The sequence below is a fragment of the Marmota flaviventris genome, chromosome 8, assembly GCF_047511675.1.
Source record: "Marmota flaviventris isolate mMarFla1 chromosome 8, mMarFla1.hap1, whole genome shotgun sequence".
In the NCBI taxonomy this organism is placed as follows: domain Eukaryota; kingdom Metazoa; phylum Chordata; class Mammalia; order Rodentia; family Sciuridae; genus Marmota; species Marmota flaviventris.
The window spans coordinates 129412445-129421760 of NC_092505.1; positions in this window are offsets into that span (position 1 = coordinate 129412445).

Consider the following 9316-nt stretch of genomic DNA (forward strand, 5'->3'; position numbering starts at 1 on the left):
TATTAGCAGTGGATTTTGTGTGCTTTGAAGCCATGAGGAACAAATCAACAGGAGATTAAATCACGCACAGGAGAAAATGTGCAATCAAGAGATGCAGTAAACACGAGACAGCGAGACTGCTGCCAGAGTAACATGGCAAACAGTTTTACAGTATGCTTTTAAAAAAATAAGTAGGAGTACATGCTAAAATAACAATAAAAAGTTTAGAATGGTAAATACATAAACCAGTAACATTGATGTTTATTATCATTGTTAAGTATCATGTATTGGACAGTATGACATAATCATGTATGCTCTGTCCTTTTATATGACTGACAGTGCAGTAGGTTTGTTTACATCAGCTTTACCGCAAGCAAATGAGTAATGCATTGCATTGTGATGGGTATGATAGCTTCCATGTCACTAGGTGATGGGAACTTTTCAGCTCTATTGGAATCTGATGGTCCATTGGAATCTTGTGGGACCACCATTGGATATATGGTTCATTGTTGACTGACACATCATTAAGCAGCTCATGATTGTATTTTAGAAAACAGATAGGTCCAGCCATCTTGCATAATAATAATTAGATCATCCAAAGGGTATAATAAAGATATGTTCTTGGAATAATCAGAAGCTTCTATATACTGATATCACTGAAGTTGCCCCTTCATAGTAGCTAGATACTAAAGAGGCTCTCGTCCCTTAGAAATAATATTTTAGTGAGCAACATATCCCAGGCTCAATTCTGTCTGATGAAAGCTATCATATGTGGGTCTTTTAGACACTGACATTTGACTGTTATTGAGATTATTGAAGAAAACTGGGTAGAGTGAGGGTCTTTGATGTCTTTAATATTTTGTAGATTGAGAGACAATATCTGGTGCACTCAAGCAGTATAATAAAAAAAGGCAGTAAAACCATCAAAATGGCATTTTTTTTATGAATGGAACAATTTTGTAGAATCTGCTATCTGCTAGCCTAGAGACTTGGTTTGGTCAGAAAAATCTTCAATGTCATGAAAGTTGACCTCAAGAGTCTGAACTGTGGGTAACTTCTGACTTGAGCAGAGAGAGCTAGGGAGAGCTTTCTGAGCAGCTTTTCCTGGCAATTCTTGAGACTGTCTTTTTTTTTTTCTTTTTTAATCACTGAAGAAATATAATTATGTAAGCAAATTGGAATAATAACAAATCTGAGATTCTCTGATATGAAAGGAATATTAACATGAATATTAACATAATCTAGTCTGATCCCTAGATTTAAGGAGAGCTCTATTATAATTGTACCCAGAGTTCCACTTGAAGGGAGATGGCCTGCTTCACACCTTGTTTCTAACTGAAGGTAAGCATCAAACCTGGAGAGAATGCAAGAACAGCTACTCAAAGGCTCTGAAAAGTAAACAGCAGCAGACAGATTGGAGAAGAACACCAGAATTCGAAGTAGCATCAACCTAAATTTGTCAATCGGGAAGTTTAAACCCCAGCAGGGCAACTGGTATGGTCATCAAGATATCATGCAGGTAAGAGATGCCTGTCAAGTAGAGTTGGTGGACTTGGGAAAGCAATTTAGACAGAAGCTGTGAGAGCCCCTGGCAGCTTTGTTGTTACTCCTGTGAGATTTAGGGCTAGATGACATTATGTGTAGTGCCCAATATCGGACAGGTTAGCACCTCTCCTTACAGCAGAGGTGGCTGCAACTCCCTTGACAAAGCAGCAGATTGACTACATCAGCCTTCTATTTAGTTAAAAGGGGCCATGTTCACAGGTTTGTTGTTTGCCTGGCCTAGTGACCAAATGAATCAGGATACTACAATTCATACTCTGACTGTGTTAACAGTCTTGAAAGTTCTGCCCATCACAACAGAGAGGGATCAAGGCACTCATTTTATGGGTCAGGATGTGTGGCAATGGGCAACTCAGTTACAGATTCAATGGAAGCTGCACGTCCTATATCATCCACAGGCTGCAGGCATGATAGAAAGATATAATGGCCTGTGTAAGTAGGGACTTAAAACTGCAGTCAACCCACCTTCTGTGAAGGGGCAGGCACAGTGTCAGTGGCAGTTGTGAGAGCTCTGAATGAGCATGCCCAATGAGGGGGACCAGTTTCTATGCAGGCTTTGCTGCACTGCACAGTGACCTCAATTCAGGTCCAGATGACAACAAAGGATGGGGTACTTGAACCTGGGTTTGCACAGCAAGGGAATCTTCTCTTGCCTGCTCCCAATGGAGTAGATTGGACATGGCCCTGTTGGCCCCATTGGGTAGAAGTTTGGAATATGATCTCCTTGTGACACCATAGTTGACCATGAATGCCCCCTGCCATATGTTATTTGGCCAGATCTCACAGCTGGGATATAGAATTTTAAAGGGCACGTCTGTCATTTCCCTATGGCCAATTATGAATTTCCTGATGCTGGTATGCACAGAGCCTGCTGAGGTATAGGACCAAGCTGTACAAGTATGATATCACTGCCCAGGGAAGCCACTGCAGGTGGTGACCGTGTTTTCCTGGGACCCAAAGCTGGCATGCATTCTCCTGGATGGATGTCATTTACCTTTCTTAGTGCTTGTAACTGCTTTGTAACTTCATCTGGTAGTGTGTCCTCACCAACACCATCATGGACTGGGCACACACCTATGCCGGAGTAGCAAACATCTCTCTACCTGCTGGGTATGCATTACAGTGTCTGTGAGTTCTGCTGCTGGATTACCCTGACAAATACAGCCTGTGTCCCTTGACAATTGAACATGACTGGAAAGGACTTTCACTGCCACATCAATACAAAATGAAACTGGCAATGGTTTTTAGTACTCCTAGGTGGTGGGGCTTTTCTTCTTGTATGTTGCTGCAACTGGTACTGCTGTTGTAAACTGTGGATGCATGGTTCTGCCCTCTTTGCTAAGGGATCATTACAGAAGACATCAGTCTCATAGACGGTACAGTGAAGAACCTTAAAAGAGTGGAGTGTGGCTGGGATTGTGGCTCAGCGGTGGAGCGCTTGCCTAGCATGGGCAGGACCCGGGTTCGATCCTCAGCACCACATAAGCATTGTGTTGTGTCCATCTACACCTAAAAAATAAATATTAAAAAAATATTTTTTAAAAAAAGAGTGGAGTGTGGGGCATGCCCAAGATGGCTATAGTTAGGCTCCCTCGCTGAGACTTCTGGCCAGCTATATTTTAGTAGGTAGCCAAGGTCATAAATTCCCTGGTTCAGCATATGTACTAAAGGTCATAAATATCTGCTTGTGAGCATGTGCTCACTTATGTAACCTGTTGGCACGGAGCCTTCTTTGTTTGGCCTGCACATAAAGAAAGGCCTATGGAGTGACTCAGGGGGCTGCTGCTGCTGCCTCTGAAAAAAGCACGCCTACTATTCCAACTGTGCCTCACAACTTCTGTCACCTGCCGGGATCCTGAATCTGTTTCCCACAATCTGAGCCCCTGCAGGACAAGGTCTCTTCCCTTCAAAAAGCTAAGAAGGAGGAGATTGGAGCCAAATTATCTTTCTTCCTAATTAGAATAATTGACTTTCACTCAGCTCTCTGCCTTATTTCACTAAAAAGATAGCCACTCAATGAGTCTAAGAAAAAAATCTCCCATAAACATGTATTTGAATAACATATCCTTATATCTTATTTATTTTACTTTAAAAAATTTTTTTTTTCTAACTGTAGTTGCACACAATCTGTCTATTTTATTTATTTATTTTTATGTGGTGCTGAAGATCGAACCTAGGGCCCTCCACACATGCTAAGCGAGCGCTCTACTGCTATGCCTAAACCCCAGGCCCAATACCCTTATATTTTAAATAATAAATAATGTTGGGTATGGTGGCACATGCCTGTACTCCCAGTGAGTTGGGAGACTGAAGCAAGAGGATCACAAGTGCAAAGCCAGCCTCAACAAATTAGCAAGGCCCTGAGCAATTTACTGAGACCCTGTCTCAAAATAAAAAATAAAAAGGGCTGGGGATGTGGCTCAGTGGTAAAGCAACCCTGAGTTCAATTCTCAGTGCCAAATAAATAAAATAATAATGATAAAATAAAATCAAAATAAGTGCTATTTTGTTGAGATATGAATCAGTATTCACCCATTTCATTATATAATTGGGACTATGAACTAGGTCTACCATGTAAAAATGAAAAGCTGTAATTGCGATGCTGCAAAAAAAACTTAATTAACAAGTTAATTTAATTAATGGACCCAAAATTAGTATTCACATAACTTGTGTTCTCCCAATCCACTTTAATCTGTAACTAAATTTCACTGACATTAGTTACAATTCAATAGTCTTGCTCTTTATAAGCTTCCATTAGTGCATCATATATCAAGATGATAAGACTGACAAATGCAAAAATTTTGAGCCAAGTCTTCCTATCTTATAGTAGTCATTGAATCTCTCTAAAATTATTCAAATTTTGAAAATTAAAATTACTCATTTTGTTTTATTTGTTGTATTTAATATATTTTCTGTTGCCTGAAAACTAATTTATCTTTGGCCATATTCATTTAGAGAGTTTTTTTAAAAATGCAATTTGTATTGTTCAGCATGAACTAAATTAATTGTTGAAAGTAAGGAAACAGTTGCAAAAGGACTTCCTATCACAAAATTGTTACATGATTTAGCAACTCCTTTGGAGTGTTTTCTAGTATCCTGTCTTGCAAATGAAAATACGGAATGTGATTACTTACTTCCTCTCTGCTCTCAAGAGTATACAACAAGGTGAATTATACTAAATATAATACTAGAGATACTACTGCACTATACTATTTACATATGTTGTCTTACTAAATTATCACAACAGATTTATAAAACAGATATCAAAATTAGAAATGTTAACTACTAGAAACTTGAAATTCTGCAACTAAAGTTCAGTTCTGATAATCTAGACACTGTGACCTTGTAAAACCCAGGATCCTTAAAAAAAAAAAAAGTTTTTAAACGTCAAAAAAATAAAATAAAATAAAATAAAAAATAAAACCCAGGATCCTCACCCCTGCTCTGCTCCAAGCAAGTTTGCCTTGCTGATAGCTGCCCTCTCTGTGTCGCCTATTGACCTCTCTAATGATGTCAATGGTTTGTCTCAGTTCCTGCCATTATCCTGTAGACCTTGGATGGTGTTGTGGATGATTTATCCAAAATATGATTAATTCAACTCCAATGACTTTATTTCCTCTCCAATTCAGTTACCCACATATTGGGTCACACTTTGTAATCAGGAGTTTGATCCATATTAGAAATCAAAATCTAACATTCCACTTACTGAGCAAAACTTATATTTCTTTAGGTCTTTCATGTCCAAATTCCATTTAATTGTATCAAGACCTCTAATCTCCTTGATCTTCCCATCTTCTCCTTTTTGCAGCTCCACATGGTTACCATCTTTGTTTTCCTTATGCAGCCTGAAGCTCAAAGTTAATCACTTGACTTTCTTAATATTGACCCCATGTTTTTATATCTTGAATTCTTTCTTGGGTTGGGTTTGTTATTTTTTTACTAGGTGACCACTAGCCTTGTCCAGTTCCCTCCTGCTTGTTCCTCTTTGTTGTTACTTTCTTTGGTCATTAGTTCACATATGATTTGGATTTGAAATGTCTCCCAGGGCTGGGGATGTGGCTCAAGTGGTGGCACACTTGCCTGGCGTGCATGTGGCCCGGGTTGGATCCTCAGCACCACACAAACAAAGATGTTGTGTCCACCGAAAACTAAAAAATAAATATTAAAATTCTCTCTCTCTCTCTCTCTTAAATATATATATATATATATAAAATTAAAAAAAAGAAAAAGAAATGTCTCCCAAAAGTTTGTGTGTTGAAAGCATGGTCCCCAATGCAGCAAGGTTCAGAGGTGAAGTTTAGGCAATGATTGGATCATGAGGTCTATGACCTCCTCAGTAGATTAATAAACTTGAAGGATCAATCCATTGATAGCTGGGTAGATTACTAGGAGATATGACCCAGTTGGAGGAAGGATCTAGTTGGAGGAAATAGGTCACTGGGGGAATGCTCTGGAAGGGTTTATCTTCTCCCTGGCCCCTTCCTCCTCTCTCCCTGCTTACTCTCTGCTTCACTGCCATAAGTTAAGCAGCTTTCTTCCACCTTCTCTTCCGCCATGATGTTCTGCTTCCCTTCAGGCCCGAAACAATGGAACCAGCTGACCATGAACTGAATTCTATGAAACCATGAACCAAAACAAATTTTCCCTTCTCAAAATTGTTCTTGTCAGATATTTTAGTCACAGGGACACGAAGCTGATTAACACAGTTCATAATCTCACTGATTCTTGCTTCATCTTTCCAAACCACTAAAAGTTCTTTCAGGAGAATTATCAATGTGATTTCAATGGCCAGCTCTAACACATTCCAAAAATGCTTAACTATACAGATAGTTCTGTATTTCAAATGAGATCATTCAGGAAGGCTTCCAATCAGAAATGATTTGTATTTTCTTTTGTGTACTATTTCCTGTGCTGGTTTTTCTATTGAATTGTTGACTTTTTTCTTCATTCCTAATAGCAAAAGAGTCCACTGTCATATGTGTTGCCATTTTTTTCCCCTGGTATGTCATTTGTCTGTTAACTTTGTTTATGGTATTTTGTTTCATGCTCCATTTTTAAAAATACATATTAGTTTCATTTATTAATCTCATCAACTATAACTTTTAAGTTTAAAAAGCTTGGAAAAAGTTTTATCTATTCTAAAATTATACATATATACAACATAATATATTACTGATTTATATTATTACTAAAATAAGTAAATTTTACACTTCCTTTTCCACTTTCTTACCTGCTATTCTTACCCCCAGACATACAACTTTTGGCATCTTTCATCACCTTTCTTTTTTGAAAAAAATTTTATTTGTTCTTTTTAGTTATACATGGAAGTATGCCTATTTTGACATATTTATATAAACATGGAGTATGTCATATTCTAATCAGGATTCTCATCATCTTTTCTGTAACCATAATTAATCCTTGCATATTTTGCCCATTGGTTGAGTCTAACATCAATAATATTTATTCCCACAATTTTGAGTGTGTTAACACTGTTCATTATCCTATGATTTCAAAGTATTTTTATTTTATTTTTACTATATGACTTCATCAAGTCACTAAGATTGTTTACCTTCTGTATACATATTCCATCCATGGTAGGGATGTGATGTAATCATTGAAGACAGGTTACTCAGAAACATGGGATTTCTTATTGCTTATGGACTACCTGCTCTCTGGGTGAGATGCCAAGCTGTCATTCTAACTTTCTTCCACCCTGCTCCTGGCCTGGAGCCAGTGTTATTGGATCACAAGTCTTCACCTTGCTTGAATTTTATTCTTGTTTTGACTGGAGAACATCTTCAAGTAATTTCTTGAAAGGGTGCATGAGAAATAAACTTTCAGAATTTTTACACATCTGAAATTGGCTTTATTTTCCCCTCTCACTTGACTGACATTTTCATTGAGTGGAGAATGTTAAGTTTATAGTTACTTTTCTCATAAAGTTGAAGTTGTGGTATCAGGGATTCTATTAAGACATTCTATCCTTTTTCCTTTGTAGGACATATTTCCCCCCTCTGAAATCTTTTAGGATGTGCTCCCATTTCTAATGTGATCTGAAATTTCTTGAAGATGTTCCGCTGTTTGAGTCTGACTTTCTTTCTTTCTTTCCTTTTGTGGCCATGGCTACATGAGTATATACAACTGTCAAAAGTCAGAAAATTGTCACATTGATTCAAATTGAGACATCAGGAAGAAAAAATCCTGCAGTGCTTAAAGTCTGTGCCATACAGCATTCAACCTTAGATCATAACATTGTGTGGTTTCTCTATTTTTTTATGTGTCTGTGTGTTTAACATTTTGATTTTCATCCAAAGCAAGAATTATTTTGGGCCATGAAAATATCTGGCTTTTTTATGCTGTCTACAAATCCCCTTTCCAGAGTAGCATTTTTAAATGTTTAAAATAAAATATACAGGAATATAAAGGAAGCCAGTTAAATTGAAATATCATCATCAAAATGTTAAAAAAATAATTGTAATACATTGTCTCTTCATTAACATTTTAAACAATAAGATTCAGTGAAGGGTTTATAGCTACTATAATTTCAAAGTAGTGATGAGTATAAATGATATTTTGAGATATTTGTAACCACCAAATATGCTTTGCAAATACCTGATTCTTTCTGATCACAAAATTACAAGTGTTGCTAGAAACCACTGTAGTTTGTGTCTGCATTCAAAATGAACAAATGCTAAAGTTTAATTAAAAATTAGAATCAAAACATATTTTCCTTTTAGGTTCACAGATCTCCTGAATTTTATCCATGAACTATTATCTGCAAACTCTTGACTTGGAGTAGAAACTGTTTGAGAAGTGGCAGACTGGATGCTCCAGAGATGGAAGCAACCATATCTCCCACCCTTATATGCTCTTTCCCAGTATGACCCTGACCCTCCTCCCTCAAGAGATGGAGTCAGTTTCTCTTCCCCCTTGAAGTGGTTGGGACTGTGATTGCTTTGACCAAGAGGACATATGTTGGACCAACATCCAGTCCTAAGCATAGCCTGTAACTGATTTGTCAACTTCTGATTTGTTCCTCATAGAAACAAAAGCTCACACAAGAAGAGCTGTTACCCTGAGACCAACATGCTTTAAAAAGAATGAGCCAAATAAAAGGCCCTGGGCCCAGGTAAAGAGCAAAAGAGCTCAAGGAGCACAGGGCCCCAGTCACCTGAGTGAAGAAGTCATTTTGGAAATGGATCCTTTAGTCCTGGCTGCCCTAGCTAATGCCTTGTAGATCACAGGTGAGCTGCCCCTCCTACCTCTTCCACAAATCCTGAACCATAAAATTGCAAGCAAGTTGAAATGCTTATTTGAAGCCACTGAATTCTAGGGTAGTTAACTGGACGCAATAGGTAGGACAGAGGGCAATGTTCTGCATGTCTTTTGTATCCTTCGATTAATTAGCAAACTGACATAAAAGTCTCAGGAATTATTGATATTCAGGCTTGGATAGCTTTTTGGTTTCAGTAAAAAACCACAGGGAGTCACCTCACGGGATCAAAGTATATTTTGTAATAGTTGGCTTATGGTTATAAGGCAGACCTGCCTGCTTTCTAAGACTTGAGATTAGTCCCAGGATCCTCCCCAAATGCTGATTCTTGGAGGAGTTCCCAAAGAGTCTCAGAGGTTACACTCTCCCCAAGAAGGAGTATGAGAAGTTTATGGAAGAAGATGTGGAAATGTGAATTTAAATGCTGTAATTGTACTGAAAGCAATTTTTGTGCTTATGAATTCTTAGACTGAGTCAGGAGACAGATCCAGTGGGACACTA